This window comes from Ambystoma mexicanum, chromosome 13 (assembly GCF_040938575.1).
Source record: "Ambystoma mexicanum isolate Mex_15411 chromosome 13, UKY_AmexF1_1, whole genome shotgun sequence".
Classification (NCBI taxonomy): Eukaryota; Metazoa; Chordata; class Amphibia; order Caudata; family Ambystomatidae; genus Ambystoma; species Ambystoma mexicanum.
In genome coordinates this window covers 274,004,094-274,024,723 of record NC_090938.1, presented here as the reverse complement: position 1 = coordinate 274,024,723, position 20,630 = coordinate 274,004,094, and positions in this window count along the sequence as shown.

Genomic DNA, 20,630 nt, shown 5'->3' with positions numbered 1-20,630 from the left:
TATTATCCCAAGCTCCTGACCATCAGCTGAGCATGCCACCCAAAAGGCATTGTACTCATCCACATTTGCAGGTGGCATCATAAGTGCCCCTTGTCCATCGCTCTCATTTGCTCCAGATTGTGTTGGACCCAAGTGTTTACTATGTGCTTTATCCCCTTTCCAACCAACATTCATGGACATTATGTATCTCCTCCGCCTCTCCTTTGTAAATGTACAGTGCTGTAATATCACCTAGCCCCCACAGAAGGTGATGAGCACCAGAATGAGCATGAGGACAGTCACTTTAAAAATGTTGGCCAACCACGTGGGGACCAAAGCAAAAAGAGATTCAAACCAGATGTCTGATGAAACTGCATAGTCTTGTGCAGTGCACACATTTCCTCTATGGCTTCCGTTAATGTTCCATTAGCTGCCTCACTAGATGGAATTAGGGTACAGCAGCTACCGCCAATTTTGTGGCAGATACCACACTCTATTGTGGTGAGCATGTCCAACACATACCGGGTTTGGAGTGTCACGAGTCTAACTACCCAAAGCTCCTTCCTTAGCACATTTAATCCTTTCTCGTCGAGTTTGGCAGTTGTAACAACTCACCACTTGACATTTGCGGCTGCTTAGACCCCTGGGGGCAGAAGAGACATGAAGACATTTGATGCTTTAGAAAACAAGCGAAAATGTTTTGGAACTGTAGCCAAGCTTTCTGATGATTTGCTGGACCAAAAGTTGCTGCTAGGCATTTTTCTTTTCAATATCTGTGCCCGCGGTTCTCATTATCTTTCTTCCCCCAAATTCTTCTTTTGAGTACCTCGGGATGGTCACTGAAGGGCATCAATTCTGCTCAGGTCACTATTACGGCCAGACTGTGTAAAGTGATAATGGAGCATAGTCCACCTCAATCATGAGGCAGCTGTTTGTATGCCTGGTTCCCACATGCTGACCAGCAGTCCATCATGCCGCTGTCCCACTCTTCAGTGCTGGAATGCTCATCACTTTGGTGCAGCTGATGTTAGACCCCAAATGTGTTGGCCCTGTGAACCTGAAACATAAGGAAAATTATGTAAAAGGTTATATGTGTACTGGTTGATGTCTGTCATCTATCTATGTTAAAACATGCAAATATTTGTTCCATGTTGCCCTACAACTGTCATTCATTTTTGGCACTATATCCTCATCAAACCCAACGAACCCTTCTGCTCGACATTGAACCATTTCCCCCACCCATTGCCCGTCATGAAGGACAAATCCTTTTATCCTCATTGAGGGCCTTGTGTGGCACCATGGAATATCCTGCCCTGTTGCATTTCGGCATCATGATCCGAGCGAGAAATCGAAATCTTACATCCACCAAGCATTAATGTAAATTGAAACGGATAAACTGAATAGCACGAGTGAAAAGGATGACATTATTAAAGCAGATAAAGGAATAAACTTGATGAAAGCAGTGAAGTGGATGAAATAAAGGAAATGGATGATATCAATGAAATAGAAGAGAGGATCAAAGTGGCCGAGAGGAATGAGGTGGACGTGAGGATGGAAAGGATGAGTACATAATACGGATGGTGCCCACAGAATAGATAGAGTGCATGGAACGGATAGATGGCATGGAATGACAGAGTACCTGGAAGGAACGGAACACATGGAATAGATAAATTAAGTGCATGACATGGATGGAGTGCATGGGACGTTGGGGTGCATTGGACGGTTGGGGTGCACAGGACGGTTGGGGTGCACGGGATGGTTGGGGTGCACGTGACGGTTGGGGTGCGTGCGACTGGTGGAATGCGTGCGACGGATGACATGGATAGAACGAGTAAGTGGGTGGAACGGGTGAAGTGGGTGGAACGTATAAAGAGTTGTGGAGCGGTTAAGGAATTGTGGAGTGGATTGCGTGCGACGGTTGACGTGGGTAGATCAAATGAAATGGGTAGAACGGGTGAACTGGGTGGAACGGATAAAGAGTTGTGGAGCGGATAAGGAGCGGTAGAGCGGATAAGGAGCTGTAGAGTGGATGAAGGGTGTGGAGCGGATGAAGAGTGTGGAGCGGATGAAGAGTGTGTAGCGGATGGAACAGATGGAGTGCTCGGATCGGCTGGAGTGCATGGAATGCATGAAGCATGGAGCAGAGCATGAAGACGCTCGATCTCAAGCACCTACTGAAAACCACCATATCACATCACCACGCTTACTCTCTTCTATACATCATTACTCAACTAGAACACAGTGCTACTATGACACATTCGGTATAGCTGTTCTCATACCAACACCTGCCGCTTACTGCTAATCATCCTAACTAAACACAGCGGGCTACACACCCGCCTGCCTACGTGTTCTCCTCAGGCCTAACACAGCCAGAATCAGTCTGTCTAGTATCACCCTGCCAGAATGAACACATACTCTTGATCTCCCAACCACCACACCTACCGCTAAGAAGCAGCTATCATACAAATCCCACACCTGTTGCACACATATCCGGTGCACACACGCACCTTATGACTCTCTCTCTTGCTCTACTGACTTGAACTACGGTTCCTGAGGGCGTTCAACCTACCAGCGTCTTGAGATCATACCAATGATACATAAGGCACTATATAAATGCAAAGTAACATACCGTAACATAACATTGCACCCTGCTATGTGTCGTGAACAGTTGTTCCCTCTTCTCACCCCCTCTCTAACATATTCCTGTATTATGTGTTTAGTAGCTTCTTTTCTTACCGATCTCCCCAGCTGCATATAATTGTCAGCATACACCTTTTCCCCTTCATCATTTCCAGTGCACAGACACTGACTGACCATGAAACAGGTCCTTTGTTTTGCAAAGTTACAGGTTCATTAAGCCCCTGCCCTTCCTCTACCACAACTTCTTGGGGAAGGAAAAGCTTTGGTGCCCCCATGATATGTTTGATGAGAGAGCACACGTAACAAGTGTAATTAGCCCTCTCCCATCCGACACGTCTCATATCGTTGTACCATATATTCCCAGATGCCGTGTCCTGCCTGCCCCAATGCCATCATATGAAACACATCTGTGTTAAAATAAGCGTCTTTTGTTTCTTATTCGTTCATTCTTATTTTTAACAGTGTCTTTTGATCCTTTGTTTAATAGAAAGCAAAGAGAACAGAGAGAAAGAAGAACACACAAAAATACCAAACATACCACAGGACAGAATTTGTCTGCCTTCTGTCATTACCAACACTACTGTGAGGCAGTACTCCACAAGCCTCCTGTATAACTTAATATCAGATTAAAAGGTCAGTGAAAGCTGAGAAATACTCTGCATCAGGTTTTTTCACTCAACTCCCCTCTGAGGAAGCCGTTGCTGTTGTCTCTGTAGATTTCACAATGATGGATCCATGCCCGGCGGTCGATCACCTTGACAGCTGTGGGTGCCAAGTAGAGCACTGTGTGCGGTCCTGTGAAGTGAGGTTCTTTCCAATTTCTTGTGAAGTTTCTAATGAAAATGTTATCCCATGGGTAGAGAGGTAGTGCTGCTGCAGGTGGCCTTGCTGGCCGGCCGGCTTCAGCGTGGGTGCACCTGACGAGATATTTATTTAAGAGACTTGGTGAGTTCTTTCAAGTATGCAGTAAATTCTTCCCCCAGTATCTGAGCAGAATTGTTAGCATCCAAAACAGTACATGTAGGAGTTAGAGGTGCATGCATCCTCTCACCAGTAACAGTTTCGTGCAGAGTCAAGTGATGATCCACACCAGTTGAGTTGTGTAATGCAAACAAAGCAATAAGCAAGCAATAGAGCCAGTATTGCCAAGTGTCACAGTAAAGCTTGTCCAAGTATTTTTTAAGAAAGCAATTTAAATGTTCATCCAAACTGTTGGCTTGAGGGTGGTACACAGAGCAAAGTCTGTGTTTTATCCCCAAGGGGGTTGTAACCTCCTTTTAGAGATAATTGGCAAAGTGTTGGTGTTATCTGACCTCAATTTATCACATATTCCCCACCTCTAAAATACCTCCCGCACCACAATTGTGGCCTCTGCTTTTGCATCATTATGGGCACAGTGTTCCGCCTGAAGCCAACATGAAAAATGACATGCCACTACGATCATGTACCTATAAGAGGCACATCTATCTTGATCTTGCCCTGACAGTTTTTATGTGTGCCCTGCCTAGAACGTTTGCAGGTCATACAATTGCTTGTGAATTCAGCCACTAAGTCATAAAGGTTGAGCACAAACTAACTTTCATTTATTTCTGCGGCCACATGTTATTTCGACACATGCACAGGATAATGGACCTGCTCCAGTGCTACATTAAGTAATTTTTGGGGCATTACTGGCTTGCTTGCACTATTCTATCTCCGCACCAAATCTGTGGGGGAGAGGGAACACCCTCTCTTAATTCACAACTCTTTTTCCTCTTGGTGCAACCGCTAATTCTATTACCTTGACAATGGGCAGTGCGTTAAAAGGCTCAGTAGTATTCGTGCTCTCGGGTCACTTGGAGCCGAGTGCATTCATGGGTACCTTTTCTTTTTTACCTGGGAGTAATTTGGTAGTACACTCAGGAAATTAATTTTGCGAGCAATCCTGCATGTTGAACGGGGGACCCATAACTCCTTTGGAACCCCCTCCTTTCCCATCGAGCCAACCCTGAGTGCACTGCGGAAGGGACGTTTGCTGAGCCTGAACAGATGTTGATCATGGGCCCTTCTGAGATGTTTGATGCTATTATTAAAGCCACCAACTCTGCAGCCTGTGCTGAATACGGGGCTGGCAGCCGCATTTCACACCATATTCAAAATGTTCCCTCACGATGGTACAATACTGCGGCACCAGTGTCCTGACACCCTGTGCTCGAATCTATCATTGAATACCTGGCAATGAAGAGCATGTCTCCCCCCCCGCGCTTTGAGTTCCTCCTTCACCTGGTGGTTCCCTTCCATCCTCTCCATGTAAGATGCACAACCATGAACGTATATTCTCCCTGTGCAGCTGCTTTGCTATGAACGTTGCTGGATTCACTACACAACCTCAACTGCTGGGTTTATCAGTATCACCTCGTATCCTGAGGCCCTCTGAGTCATTAACTTGGATTTTTCATGTATCCAAAAAAGCGAGTGCTCCACCTACAGAATCACTGGGCACCCCATTGTTATGGTGGCTGCCTTCTCTATGTAAAATGCTGCACCTGCAAGAGCATGTTCACATGGAAAGTGACCCTGTATCAATGGGTCTAGCAGACTGTTGTAGTGATGCAGTGAGTGAGGACATCTGTCATACCGTGCCGTCAGAACATGAAAACAAATACAACTTTTACTTATAATTTGGGGTTGCTAACACAGGGCATGGGCTAGTGCCTCTTTGAGTTTGGCAAAATTCCTGTTAATCGCCGAGGTCCATTTGATGAGGCTCTTAACCTTCTGTGCTTATTGAAGTGCCTGGAGGAGGGGCTTTGTGAATGTTGAATAATCAAACACCCAAGCTCTGCAGTTATTGCACAACCCCCAAAACTGTTACATCTCTTTTACTGTTCATGGTGGTGGTGTTTTGTGTATTGTTTTGTGTATTGTTTCTACTCTTTCTGGTGTTATCTTCCACCCCTCTGCTGATATTATTTGTCCCAGGTGCACCACCTCTGTCTAACAGTACTGTAGTTACTATTTGTGTACCTTGTACCCTTTCTCTGCTAGCAGGGTCAAAAGAATTATAGAATCATTCCTACATTGCTCCTCCGTTACACTGCACACTAAAAGTTTGTCGACATACTGTATCACTGTACTGAGTATTTACACATTTCTTAGGTCCTTCTGTATTACTCTGTTAAAGACACTAGTGGACTCACAGTACCCCTGTAGCAATCTCGTCTGCTCAAATCGGACAATGCAATACGTGAACGCTGTGAGATATCCTGAGTCGGGATGCAATGGGATGGAGAGAAAAGCATTTTTCAATTCAATCACTGTGAAATATTTTGCATTTGCTGGAATATTACACAATATTGTAGCTGGGTTCGGCATATGTGGGAACTTGACCTCTACCACATTGTTCAGTGGCAGGGATCCTGTATAAATCGGGGCAGGGATCCAGTATAAATCTCCAGGCCCCTCCATTTGCTACATGCAGCCATATTGATATATGGCAGCTTTGCATGGGGATATTGATGTCTGTATATGCCCTGCTGCCATAATGCAAGTAGTGTGTTGTATATGCCCTCATCTTCCTTACGAGAAAGTGGGTATTGTTTCACCCGGGGCAGCAAAGCCCCTTTTTTTAGTTTGATGCATATCGGCCCTGCTCATTTGAGTACCTCTACATCATGGGAGCTGTTGTCCATAAGCTTACCGGGACCTGATTCAAGTCTCCACGAGTGTATGCAGCTTGCTTCTTCACTACCTGGGTCATTTGTGGCACTAGCCTTTCTAGCACTCGTATTAGGCATGGGATGTGGAGCTGGAACACCATCTCTCTCTTCTCCTCCTCCTCTGATAAATCTGCAAAAAGCTGATCATCTCTCACATCAGTCAATGTGAACTCGGGGTCAATACAGAGGAATGTATGCCATTCAATGTCGTCCTCATCTGTCTCACATAGTATCACCTTGTCTTCGTGTGCTAATGGGTCAATTTCCTTGTGCACTGCGGTCCGAAACAAAAACTCTGTAACTAGACGGAATGTCTTCCTTTCATTCCTGGTACCCAACTCTGTAGTAGTTGGACCCCATACAGGAACACCTCTGGGTGCATTGGTTGCCCTTACAAGGTGCTATGTGCACAGTAGGCATATATGAGGGCTGCCACCCTTTCTGGATGCATGCCAGGTGTGGAGCACCCTATACCCCTTTTTGAAATTGAAATCATTGCATTGAGCTTGCTGAGCAAGTCCCTCCCTGGTATGTTTATGGGAGGATCTTTTGAATACAATAGGGGTGCCAGAAGGTGTTGTGTGCCTATCGTTAGTGGTAAATCCTGTGTTACTGGAAACATGACACTAGCCCCAGAGAAGCCCTGTGTGTCCATAACTTTGCTTGACAGTGGGAACCCACTCTCCTTTATACAAGACTCAGTGGCCCCTGTATCTATCAAAAAGGAGACATATTTCAGTCCTATCTCTGCTACTACTTCAGGTTCCGCTTCGGAGTCTTCAGTTACTGCAAGGACTGAACATACAAACGCTGTCTGTGAGAAAATCTATTGGGTTATATTGCCCTTCAGAAATGGGAAAGGGTTGCCTCTCAGAACTGTTACTCTGGTGTAGTGGGGCACTATGTTCTGGCCCAGCAGTCTGCTATCCCCTTGTGGAAGTGTCTGCGTGGGTGCTTGCAATGCATTTGCTGCTGACCCTGCGATCCCTACTGTCCCCGATCGGGTGGGCATCTGTAATTGCTGAGGTGGGGTTTGCTGGGGCGGCGGGTGTGTCTGTGTGTAAGTGGGCTGCATCTGCGGTGGTGCCTGTTAGTGCCCTGCTTGTTGCCTCCCAGGTTTGCAATAGAGTTGTTGCTCATAGGGACAAATTCATGAAAAATGGCCCTGCTGCCCACAAAGAAAGCATGGCCCTAAAAGCCTGGGTCCTGCCCTCCCATTTCCATATCCACAGCCCCTCTGTGAATTCCCTCTGCCTTGCTGGTAGTATCCCACGGATTGGTAATTATTTTTATTTGTCTTTATTAATATTGTACTTGGCTAGATAAAACAATCCTTAAACACAAACAAAAAGAAAATGCAATTTAAGAACTATATTAAAACGGTGCATGAAACATTATAAAACATTATTAAAACACAGAAATGCATTAAGAATACAAATATCCCAGCACAAACTAACCGTCAAAAGATAATTCCACATCACACTAAGAAATCTTAATTTATTTTCTTTAAAAATTCTTTTCAGGTATAATATGCGGCAGTCGAAATTACTACAGGAGCCCCCGAATATATCGTGCTCCAAAATTGGTCAAAGCCAATGTCAGATAATCTATGCACAAACTTATTATGACCCTTCACATAACACAGCAATAGTTTTTGGCAGTCTGTTAGAGCATGTCATATTATCTCAATTTCCCTCTTACAAAGGTGACAAACTCCTAGCTCATAAGGGATGCTCTGCCAAACTCCTCTGGTTGACATAGTATGCAATTGATTTAATCGTAACCGTAATGAAAAATCTGAAACCCTTTTATTCCTGCTCACAATTAAGGGGTTGATTCATGGAATTAATGTGTGCCGAAAATTCCCGCGCAGAGGTGCCAAAACGTGCGATTCGCAGTGCAAGTGCGAAAATCGCAGTGCAAGTGCGAAAATCGCAGGGAAACAAGCGCACATCGATTCATGGAAGTCCGTGCGCGAGAAAAACATTGGGTGTGCGCTGAAAGAGTGTGCCGCGTACGCCGGCGCACAGGTCATCGAACAGCGTGCGCCACGGCCACTGCGAAATCGCACATAGCGCGGCGCACATCACAAAAGTAGGCGGAACACGGGGCGTAACACTCGGAATGGGGAACAACGTGTGAAAACATGGGCGTCACGGGGGAAGTACAGGAGGCAAGTACGCGGAACGCCCAAACGCTCGCCTACAACCCGTATTCATGGAATCGAATAGAGCAAACCAGCGCACGGTGAAAGACGCGCACAGGGCCAAACAAGTACGCCACAAGAAAGCAGGCGGTAGCGTCCCTGCGCCTGAAAAAAATGTGCGCCAAAATGTGCGCTAACAAAAAGCACCCATATACAGCCATGATGAATGGTCCATACAGTGGCCCTGTAGGACAAATGAGGTGCAAAGGGGTACCGACAAACACGGACACCCGCTGTGTGAAAAATAGCGTGTGCGTGTGTTCCTGGGTGCGCGGGAAGTTTCACACGCGATTGGCCTGGGTACGTGTACTTCGGGGTGTGCGGGAAGTTCCACACGCGATTGGCCTGGGTACGTGTACTTCGGGGTGCGCAGGAAGTTCCACACGCGATTAGCCTGGGTACATGTACTACTGGGTGCGCGGGAAGTTCCACATGCGATTAGCCTCGGTACGTGTGTTTCGGGGTGCGCGGGAAGTTCCACACGCGATTGGCCTGGGTACGTGTACTTTGGGATGCGTGGGAAGTTCCACACGCGATTGGCCTGGGTATGTGTACTTTGGGTGCGCGGGAAGTTCCACACGCGATTGGCCTGGGTATGTGTATTCCGAGGTGCGCGGGAAGATTCACATGCGATTTCAGCGGGGTACGTTTATTTCGGTGGTGCCGGGGAATGCTACACGTGATTTGGCCGTGTGGGTCATCCCAGGTGTTCCCTCTACACCCTCCACGGCCCCTGCAGGCAGCCCACACCACAGGGGACTACCCTGCACCCCTGCTCATGTCCCACACACATAACCCATCCACCATGGCCATGCCCCCCAGCCAACCCACATGTCACCTTGCACTACTAATCACCAACACATGTCTCCCAGCACCCCCACCCCCCAGCATCCAGGGGCACCCTCCACCAGGCCCCCACTCATGTCTCCCATCACCCCCACCCCCAGCAGTGCAGGGGCAGCCTCCACCAGGCCCCCACTCATGTCTCCCACCACCCCCACCCCCGAGCAGTGCAGGGCACCCTCCACCAGGCCCCCACACATGTCTCCCACCACCCCCACCCCCCAGCAGTGCAGGGGCAGCCTCCACCAGGCCCCCACTCATGTCTCCCATCACCCCCACCCCCAGCAGTGCAGGGGCAGCCTCCACCAGGCCCCCACTCATGTCTCCCATCACCCCACCCCCCAGCAGTGCAGGGCACCCTCCACCAGGCCCCCACTCATGTCTCCCACCACCCCCACCACCCAGCAGTGCAGGGGCAGCCTCACCAGGCCCCTACTCATGTCTCCCATCGCCCCCACCCCCAGCAGTGCAGGGGCAGCCTCCACCAGGCCCCCACTCATGTCTCCCATCACCCCACCCCCCAGCAGTGCAGGGCACCCTCCACCAGGCCCCCACTCATGTCCCCCTGCACCCCCAGCAGTGCAGGGCACCCTCCACTAGGCCCCCACACATGTCTCCCACCACCCCCACCCCCAAGCAGTGCAGGGGCAGCCTCCACCAGGCCCCCACTCATGTCTCCCATCACCCCCACCCCCCAGCAGTGCAGGGCACCCTCCACCAGGCCCCCACACATGTCTCCCACCACCCCCAGCCCCCAGCAGTGCAGGGGCAGCCTCCACCAGGCCCCCACTCATGTCTCCCATCACCCCCACCCCCAGCAGTGCAGGGGCAGCCTCCACCAGGCCCCCACTCATGTCTCCCATCACCCCCACCCCCCAGCAGTGCAGGGCACCCTCCACCATGCCCCCACTCATGTCTCCCTGCACCCCCACCCCCCAGCAGTGAGTGCAGGGGCACCCTCCACCAGGCCCCCACTCATGTCCCCCTGCACCCCAACCCCCCAGCATCCAGGGGCACCCTCCACCAGGCCCCCACTCATGTCACCCATCAGCCCCACCCCCCAGCAGTGCAGGGGCAGCCTCCACCAGGCCCCCACTCATGTCTCCCACCACCCCCACCCCCCAGCATCCAGGGGCACCCTCCACCAGGCCCCCACTCATGTCCCCCTGCACCCGCACCCTCCAGAATCCAGGGGCACCCTCCACCAGGCCCCCACTCATGTCTCCCATCAACCCCACCCCCCAGCAGTGCAGGGCACCCTCCACCAGGCCCCCACTCATGTCCCCCTGCACCCCCACCCCCCAGAATCCAGGGGCACCCTCCACAAGGCCCCCACTCATGTCCAACTCATGTCTCCCACCAAACCCACCCCCCAGTAGTGCAGGGCACCCTCCACCAGGCCCCCACACATGTCTCCCGCCACCCCCACCCCCCACCATCCAGGGGCACCCTCCACCAGGCCCCCACTCATGTCCCCCTGCACCCCCACCCCCCAGAATCCAGGGGCACCCTCCACAAGGCCCCCACTCATGTCCAACTCATGTCTCCCACCAAACCCACCCCCCAGTAGTGCAGGGCACCCTCCACCAGGCCCCCACTCATGTCTCCCACCACCCCCACCCCCAGCAGTGCAGGGCACCCTCCACCAGGCCCCAACATATGTCTCCCACCACCCCCACTTCCCAGCAGTGCAGGGGCAGCCTCCACCAGGCCCCCACTCATGTCTCCCATCACCCCCACCCCCAGCAGTGCAGGGGCAGCCTCCACCAGGCCCCCACTCATGTCTCCCATCACCCCCACCCCCAGCAGTGCAGGGACAGCCTCCACCAGGCCCCCACTCATGTCTCCCATCACCCCCACCCCCCAGCAGTGCAGGGCACCCTCCACCATGCCCCCACTCATGTCTCCCTGCACCCCCACCCCCCAGCAGTGAGTGCAGGGGCACCCTCCACCAGGCCCCCACTCATGTCCCCCTGCACCCCAACCCCCCAGCATCCAGGGGCACCCTCCACCAGGCCCCCACTCATGTCACCCATCAGCCCCACCCCCCAGCAGTGCAGGGGCAGCCTCCACCAGGCCCCCACTCATGTCTCCCACCACCCCCACCCCCCAGCATCCAGGGGCACCCTCCACCAGGCCCCCACTCATGTCCCCCTGCACCCGCACCCTCCAGCATCCAGGGGCACCCTCCACCAGGCCCCCACTCATGTCTCCCATCAACCCCACCCCCCAGCAGTGCAGGGCACCCTCCACCAGGCCCCCACTCATGTCCCCCTGCACCCCCACCCCCCAGAATCCAGGGGCACCCTCCACAAGGCCCCCACTCATGTCCAACTCATGTCTCCCACCAAACCCACCCCCCAGTAGTGCAGGGCACCCTCCACCAGGCCCCCACACATGTCTCCCGCCACCCCCACCCCCCACCATCCAGGGGCACCCTCCACCAGGCCCCCACTCATGTCTCCCATCAACCCCACCCCCCAGCAGTGCAGGGGCAGCCTCCACCAGGCCCCCACTCATGTCTCCCACCACCCCCACCCCCAGCAGTGCAGGGCACCCTCCACCAGGCCCCAACATATGTCTCCCACCACCCCCACTTCCCAGCAGTGCAGGGGCAGCCTCCACCAGGCCCCCACTCATGTCTCCCATCACCCCCACCCCCAGCAGTGCAGGGGCAGCCTCCACCAGGCCCCCACTCATGTCTCCCATCACCCCCACCCCCCAGCAGTGCAGGGCACCCTCCACCAGGCCCCAACTCATGTCCCCCTGCACCCCCACCCCCCAGCAGTGCAGGGCACCCTCCACCAGGCCCCCACACATGCCTCCCACCACCCCCACCCCCAGCAGTGCAGGGGCACCCTCCACCAGGCCCCCACACATGTCTCCCACCACCCCCACCCCCCAGCAGTGCAGGGGCAGCCTCCACCAGGCCCCCACTCATGTCTCCCATCACCCCCACCCCCAGCAGTGCAGGGGAAGCCTCCACCAGGCCCCCACTCACGTCTCCCATCACCCCCACTCCCCAGCAGTGCAGGGCACCCTCCACCAGGCCCTCACTCATGTCCCCCTGCCCCCCACCCCCCAGCAGTGCAGGGAACCCTCCACCAGGCCCCCACACGTGTCTCCCACCACCCCCACCCCCCAGCAGTGCAGGGGCAGCCTCCATCAGGCCCCCACTCATGACTCCCATCACCCCCACCCCCCAGAAGTGCAGGGCACCTTCCACCAGGCCCCCACACATGTCTCCCACCACCCCCACCCCCCAGTAGTGCAGGGGCAGCCTCCACCAGGCCCCCACTCATGTCTCCCATCACCCCCACCCCCAGCAGTGCAGGGGCAGCCTCCACCAGGCCCCCACTCATGTCTCCCATCACCCCCACCCCCAGCAGTGCAGGGCACCCTCCACCAGGCCCCGACTCATGTCTCCCTGCACCCCCACCCCCCAGCAGTGCAGGGGCTCCCTCCACCAGGCCCCCACTCATGTTCCCCTGCACCCCCACCCCGCAGCATCCAGGGGCACCCTCCACCAGGCCCCCACTCATGTCTCCCATCACCCCCACCCCACAGCAGTGCAGGGGCAGCCTCCACCAGGCCCCCACTCATGTCTCCCACCACCCCCACCCCCCAGCATCCAGGGGCACCCTCCACCAGGCCCCCACTCATGTCCCCCTGCACCCCCACCCCCCAGCATCCAGGGGCACCCTCCACCAGGCCCCCACTCATGTCTCCCATCACCCCCACCCCCCAGCAGTGCAGGGCACCCTCCACCAGGCCCCCACTCATGTCCCCCTGCACCCCCACCCCCCAGCATCCAGGGCCACCCTCCACCAGGCCCCCACTCATGTCCAACTCATGTCTCCCACCACCCCCAACCCCCAGCAGTGCAGGGCACCCTCCACCAGTCCCCCACTCATGTCCCCCTGCACCCCCACCCCCCATGCAGTGCAGGGCACCCTCCACCAGGCCCCCACACATGTCTCCCACCACCCCACCAGTGCAGGGGCAGCCTCCACCAGGCCCCCACTCATGTCTCCCATCACCCCCACCCCCCAGCAGTGCAGGGCACCCTCCACCAGGCCCCCACACATGTCTCCCACCACCCCCACCCCCCAGCAGTGCAGGGGCAGCCTCCACCAGGCCCCACTCATGTCTCCCATCACCCCAACGCCCCAGCATCCAGGGGCACCCTCCATCAGGCCCCCACACATGTCCAACTCATGTCTCCCACCACCCCCACCCCCCAGCAGTGCAGGGCACCCTCCACCAGGCCCCCACACATGTCTCCCACCACCCCCACCCCCCAGCATCCAGGGGCACCCTCCACCAGGCCCCCACTCATGTCCCCCTGCACCCCCACCCCCAGCATCCAGGGGCACCCTCCACCAGGCCCCCACTCATGTCTCCCATCACCCCCACCCCCCAGCAGTGCAGGGCACCCTCCACCAGGCCCCCACTCATGTCCCCCTGCACCCCCACCCCCCAGCATCCAGGGCCACCCTCCACCAGGCCCCCACTCATGTCTCCCATCACCCCCACCCCACAGCAGTGCAGGGGCAGCCTCCACCAGGCCCCCACTCATGTCTCCCACCACCCCCACCCCCCAGCATCCAGGGGCACCCTCCACCAGGCCCCCACTCATGTCCCCCTGCACCCCCACCCCCCAGCATCCAGGGGCACCCTCCACCAGGCCCCCACTCATGTCTCCCATCACCCCCACCCCCCAGCAGTGCAGGGCACCCTCCACCAGGCCCCCACTCATGTCCCCCTGCACCCCCACCCCCCAGCATCCAGGGCCACCCTCCACCAGGCCCCCACTCATGTCCAACTCATGTCTCCCACCACCCCCAACCCCCAGCAGTGCAGGGCACCCTCCACCAGTCCCCCACTCATGTCCCCCTGCACCCCCACCCCCCATGCAGTGCAGGGCACCCTCCACCAGGCCCCCACACATGTCTCCCACCACCCCACCAGTGCAGGGGCAGCCTCCACCAGGCCCCCACTCATGTCTCCCATCACCCCCACCCCCCAGCAGTGCAGGGCACCCTCCACCAGGCCCCCACACATGTCTCCCACCACCCCCACCCCCCAGCAGTGCAGAGGCAGCCTCCACCAGGCCCCACTCATGTCTCCCATCACCCCAATGCCCCAGCATCCAGGGGCACCCTCCATCAGGCCCCCACACATGTCCAACTCATGTCTCCCACCACCCCCACCCCCCAGCAGTGCAGGGCACCCTCCACCAGGCCCCCACACATGTCTCCCACCACCCCCACCCCGCAGCTATGCAGGGGCAGCCTCCACCAGGCCCCCACTCATGTGTCCCATCACCCCCACCCCCAGCAGTGCAGGGCACCCTCCACCAGGCCCCCACACATGTCCCCCTGCATCCCCACCCCCCAGCATCCAGGGACACCCTCCACCAGGCCCCCACACATGTCCCCCTGCACCCCCACCCCACAGCATCCAGGGCCAGCCTCCACCAGGCCCCCCACTCATGTCTCCCACCACGCCCACCCCCCAGCATCCAGGGGCACCCTCCACCAGGCCCCCACTCATGTCCAACTCATGTCTCCCACCACCCCCACCCCCCAGCAGTGCAGGGCACCCTCCACCAGGCCCCCACACATGTTTCCCACCACCCCCACCCCCCAGCAGTGCAGGGGCAGTCTCTACCAGGCCCCCACTCATGTCTCCCACCACCCCCACCCCCCAGCATCCAGGGGCACCCTCCACCAGGCCCCCACTCATGTCCAACTCATGTCTCCCACCACCCCCACCCCCCAGCAGTGCAGGGCTCCCTCCACCAGGCCCCAACACATGTCTCCCACCACCCCCACCCCCCAGCAGTGCAGGGGCAGCCTATACCAGGCACCCACTCATGTCTCCCACCACCCCCACCCCCCAGCATCCAGGGGCACCCTCCACCAGGCCCCCACTCATGTCCAACTCATGTCTCCCACCACGCCCAGCAGTGCAGGGCACCCTCCACCAGGCCCCCACACATGTCTCCCACCAGCCCCACACCCCAGCCATGTGATTTGCCTGGGTACGTGTATTCCTGGGGTGCGCGGGTAGTCTCCCATGCGATACCATCAGGGCACATGTATTATGGGTCTGCGTGAACTTCCACACGCGATACCAGCAGGCTACGTGTATTACGGGGTTTGTGGGAAGTTCCACACGCGATTGGCCTGGGTATGTGTACTTCGGGGTGCACGGGAAGTTCCACACGCGATTAGCCTGGGTACGTGTACTATGTGGTGCGCGGGAAGTTCCACACGCGATTGGCCTGGGTACGTGTACTTTGGGATGTGCGGGAAGTTCCACACACGATTGGCCTGGGTACGTGTACTTCGGGTGCACGGGAAGTTCCACACGCGATTGGCCTGGGTACGTGTATTAACTAGGTGCGCGGGAAGATTCACACGCAATTTCAGCAGGGTACGTGTATTTCGGTGGTGTCGGGGAATGCTACACGTGATTTGGCCGTGTGGGTACTCCCAGGTGTTCCCTCTACACCCTCCACGGCCCCTGCAGGCAGCCCACACCACAGGGGACTACCCTGCACCCCTGCTCATGTCCCACAGGCAACCCATCCACCATGGCCATGCCCCGCAGCCAACCCACATGTCACCTTGCACTACTGATCACCAACACATGTCTCCCAGCACCCCCACCCCCCAGCATCCAGGGGCACCCTCCACCAGGCCCCCACTCATGTCTCCCATCACCCCCACCCCCCAGCCGTGCAGGGGCAGCCTCCACCAGGCCCCCACACATGTCTCCCACCACCCCTACCCCCCAGCAGTGCAGGGCACCATCCACCAGGCCCCAACACATGTCTCCCACCACCCCCACCCCCCAGCAGTGCAGGGTACCCTCCACCAGGCCCCCACACATGTCTCCCACCACCCCCACCCCCCAGCAGTGCAGGGGCAGCCTCCACCAGGCCCCCACTCATGTCTCCCATCACCCCCACCCCCAGCAGTGCAGGGGCAGCCTCCACCAGGCCCCCACTCATGTCTCCCATCACCCCCACCCCCCAGTAGTGCAGGGCACCCTCCACCAGGCCCCCACTCATGTTCCCCTGCACCCCCACCCTCCAGCAGTGCAGGGCACCCTCCACCAGGCCCCCACACATGTCTCCCACCACCCCCATCCCCCAGCAGTGCAGGGCAGCCTCCACCAGGCCCCCACACATGTCTCCCACCACCCCACCCCCCAGCAGTGCAGGGGCAGCCTCCACCTGGCCCCCACTCATGTCTCCCATCACCCCCACCCCCAGCAGTGCAGGGGCAGCCTCCACCAGGCCCCCACTCATGTCTCCCATCACCCCCACCCCCCAGCAGTGCAGGGCACCCTCCACCAGGCCCCCACTCATGTCCCCCTGCACCCCCACCCCCCAGCAGTGCAGGGCACCATCCACCAGGCCCCCACACATGTCTCCCACCACCCCCACCCCCCAGCAGTGCAGGGGCAGCCTCCACCAGGCCCCCACTCATGTCTACCATCACCCCCACCACCCAGCAGTGCAGGGCACCCTCCACCAGGCCCCCACACATGTCTCCCACCACCCCCCAGCAGTGCAGGGGCAGCCTCCACCAGGCCCCCACTCATGTCTCCCATCACCCCCACCCCCCAGCAGTGCAGGGGCAGCCTCCACCAGGCTCCCACTCATGTCTCCCATCACCCCACCCCAGCAGTGCATGGGCAGCCTCCACCAGGCCCCCACTCATGTCCCCATGCACCCCCACCCCCCAGCATCCAGGGCCACCCTCCACCAGGCCCCCACTCATGTCCAACTCATGTCTCCCACCACCCCCAACCCCCAGCAGTGCAGGGCACCCTCCACCAGTCCCCCACTCATGTCCCCCTGCACCCCCACCCCCCATGCAGTGCAGGGCACCCTCCACCAGGCCCCACTCATGTCTCCCATCACCCCAACGCCCCAGCATCCAGGGGCACCCTCCATCAGGCCCCCACACATGTCCAACTCATGTCTCCCACCACCCCCACCCCCCAGCAGTGCAGGGCACCCTCCACCAGGCCCCCACACATGTCTCCCACCACCCCCACCCCGTAGCTATGCAGGGGCAGCCTCCTCCAGGCCCCCACTCATGTGTCCCATCACCCCCACCCCCAGCAGTGCAGGGCACCCTCCACCAGGCCCCCACACATGTCCCCCTGCACCCCCACCCCCCAGCATCCAGGGACACCCTCCATCAGGCCCCCACACATGTCCCCCCTCACCCCCACCCCACAGCATCCAGGGCCAGCCTCCACCAGGCCCCCCACTCATGTCTCCCACCACGCCCACCCCCCAGCATCCAGGGGCACCCTCCACCAGGCCCCCACTCATGTCCAACGCATGTCTCCCACCACCCCCACCCCCCAGCAGTGCAGGACACACTCCACCAGGCCCCCACACATGTTTACCACCACCCCCACCCCCCAGCAGTGCAGGGGCAGCCTCTACCAGGCCCCCACTCATGTCTCCCACCACCCCCACCCCCCAGCATCCAGGGGCACCCTCCACCAGGCCCCCACTCATGTCCAACTCATGTCTCCTACCACCCCAACCCCCCAGCAGTGCAGGGCTCCCTCCACCAGGCCCCAACACATGTCTCCCACCACCCCCACCCCCCAGCAGTGCAGGGGCAGCCTATACCAGGCCCCCACTCATGTCTCCCACCACCCCCACCCCCCAGCATCCAGGGGCACCCTCCACCAGGCCCCCACTCATGTCCAACTCATGTCTCCCACCACGCCCAGCAGTGCAGGGCACCCTCCACCAGGCCCCCACACATGTCTCCCACCAGCCCCACACCCCAGCCATGTGATTTGCCTGGGTACGTGTATTCCTCGGGTGCGCGGGTAGTCTCCCATGCGATACCATCAGGGCACATGTATTATGGGTCTGCGTGAACTTCCACACGCGATACCAGCAGGCTACGTGTATTACGGGGTTTGCGGGAAGTTCCACACGCGATTGGCCTGGGTATGTGTACTTCGGGGTGCGCGGGAAGTTCCACACGCGATTAGCCTGGGTACGTGTACTATGTGGTGCGCGGGAAGTTCCACACGCGATTGGCCTGGGTACGTGTACTTTGGGATGTGCGGGAAGTTCCACACACGATTGGCCTGGGTACGTGTACTTCGGGTGCACGGGAAGTTCCACACGCGATTGGCCTGGGTACGTGTATTAACTAGGTGCGCGGGAAGATTCACACGCAATTTCAGCAGGGTACGTGTATTTCGGTGGTGTCGGGGAATGCTACACGTGATTTGGCCGTGTGGGTACTCCCAGGTGTTCCCTCTATACCCTCCACGGCCCCTGCAGGCAGCCCACACCACAGGGGACTACCCTGCACCCCTGCTCATGTCCCACAGGCAACCCATCCACCATGGCCATGCCCCGCAGCCAACCCACATGTCACCTTGCACTACTGATCACCAACACATGTCTCCCAGCACCCCCACCCCCCAGCATCCAGGGGCACCCTCCACCAGGCCCCCACTCATGTCTCCCATCACCCCCACCCCCCAGCCGTGCAGGGGCAGCCTCCACCAGGCCCCCACACATGTCTCCCACCACCCCCACCCCCCAGCAGTGCAGGGCACAATCCACCAGGCCCCAACACATGTCTCCCACCACCCCCACCCCCCAGCAGTGCAGGGCACCCTCCACCAGGCCCCCACACATGTCTCCCACCACCCCCACCCCCCAGCAGTGCAGGGGCAGCCTCCACCAGGCCCCCACTCATGTCTCCCATCACCCCCACCCCCAGCAGTGCAGGGGCAGCCTCCACAAGGCCCCCACTCATGTCTCCCATCACCCCCACCCCCCAGTAGTGCAGGGCACCCTCCACCAGGCCCCCACTCATGTTCCCCTGCACCCCCACCCTCCAGCAGTGCAGGGCACCCTCCACCAGGCCCCCACACATGTCTCCCACCACCCCCATCCCCCAGCAGTGCAGGGCAGCCTCCACCAGGCCCCCACACATGTCTCCCACCACCCCACCCCCCGGCAGTGCAGGGGCAGCCTCCACCTGGCCCCCACTCATGTCTCCCATCACCCCCACCCCCAGCAGTGCAGGGGCAGCCTCCACCAGGCCCCCACTCATGTCTCCCATCACCCCCACCCCCCAGCAGTGCAGGGCACCCTCCACCAGGCCCCCACTCATGTCCCCCTGCACCCCCACCCCCCAGCAGTGCAGGGCACCATCCACCAGGCCCCCACACATGTCTCCCACCACCCCCACCCCCCAGCAGTGCAGGGGCAGCCTCCACCAGGCCCCCACTCATGTCTACCATCACCCCCACCACCCAGCAGTGCAGGGCACCCTCCACCAGGCCCCCACACATGTCTCCCACCACCCCCACCCCCCAGCAGTGCAGGGGCAGCCTCCACCAGGCCCCCACTCATGTCTCCCATCACCCCCACCCCCCAGCAGTGCAGGGGCAGCCTCCACCAGGCTCCCACTCATGTCTCCCATCACCCCACCCCAGCAGTGCATGGGCAGCCTCCACCAGGCCCCCACTCATGTCTCCCATCACCCCCACTGCCCAGAAGTGCAGGGTACCCTCCACCAGGCCCCCACTCATGTCCACCTTCACCCCCACCCCCCAGCTGTGCAGGGGCACCCTCCACCAGGCCCCCACTCATGTCCCCCTGCACCCCCTCCACCCAGCATCCAGGGGCACCCTCCACCAGGCCCCCACTCATGTCCAACTCATGTCTCCCACCACCCCCCAGCAGTGCAGGGAACCCTCCACCAGGCCCCCAACCATGTCTCCCACCACCCCCACCCCCCAGCAGTGCAGGGGCAGCCTCCACCAGGCCCCCAACTATGTCTCCCATCACCCCCACCCCCCAGCAGTGCAGGGGCAGCCTCCACCAGGCCCCCACTCATGTCTCCCATCACCCCCACCCCCCAGCAGTGCAGGGGCAGCCTCCACCAGGCCCCCACTCATGTCTCCCATCACCCCCACCCCAGCAGTGCAGGGGCAGCCTCCACCAGGCCCCCACTCATGTCTCCCATCACCCCCACCCCCCAGCAGTGCAGGGCACCCTCAACCATGCCCCCACTCATGTCCCCCTGCACCCCCACCCCCCAGCAGTGCAGGGCACCATCCACCAGGCCCCCACACATGTCTCCCACCACCCCCACCCCCCAGCAGTGCAGGGGCAGCCTCCACCAGGCCCCCACTCATGTCTACCATCACCCCCACCCCCCAGCAGTGCAGGGCACCCTCCACCAGGC